We start from the raw sequence: 229 nt of genomic DNA, 5'->3' as shown, positions 1-229 counted from the left end.
TACTGATAATCAAACTACTACTAACTTCTCCTGATACCAGTGCAGCTAATAACTACTGCGACTAATGCTAACACTGCTAACACTGCTAACAATGGTAACACTGCTAACAATGGTCCTATTGTTCATATTAAACAAGGATATAATATAGATGCTACTTTATGAATATGAATGTGTAATTCAGTGTAATGTGTCATAATGAACCATATCAGTTCATCCCTTAAGATCGTCT

At 34.1% G+C, this 229-nt stretch overlaps 1 protein-coding gene across 1 annotated transcript in view; it reads right to left on the bottom strand.

Annotated features, from left to right (window-relative positions):
• LOC118341964 (receptor-type tyrosine-protein phosphatase beta-like) overlaps positions 1 to 229 on the bottom strand; it is a 31,201-nt gene that overhangs the window by 25,169 nt on the left and 5,803 nt on the right. The gene's annotated exons all lie outside the window — the stretch shown is intronic.

The sequence above is a fragment of the Morone saxatilis genome, unplaced genomic scaffold (assembly GCF_004916995.1).
Source record: "Morone saxatilis isolate NCDOM2014 unplaced genomic scaffold, NCSU_SB_2.0 Contig10, whole genome shotgun sequence".
NCBI lineage: Eukaryota > Metazoa > Chordata > Actinopteri > Moronidae > Morone > Morone saxatilis.
The sequence above is the reverse complement of the archived record's forward strand: the minus strand, read 5'-3'. Positions and strand labels throughout refer to the sequence as shown.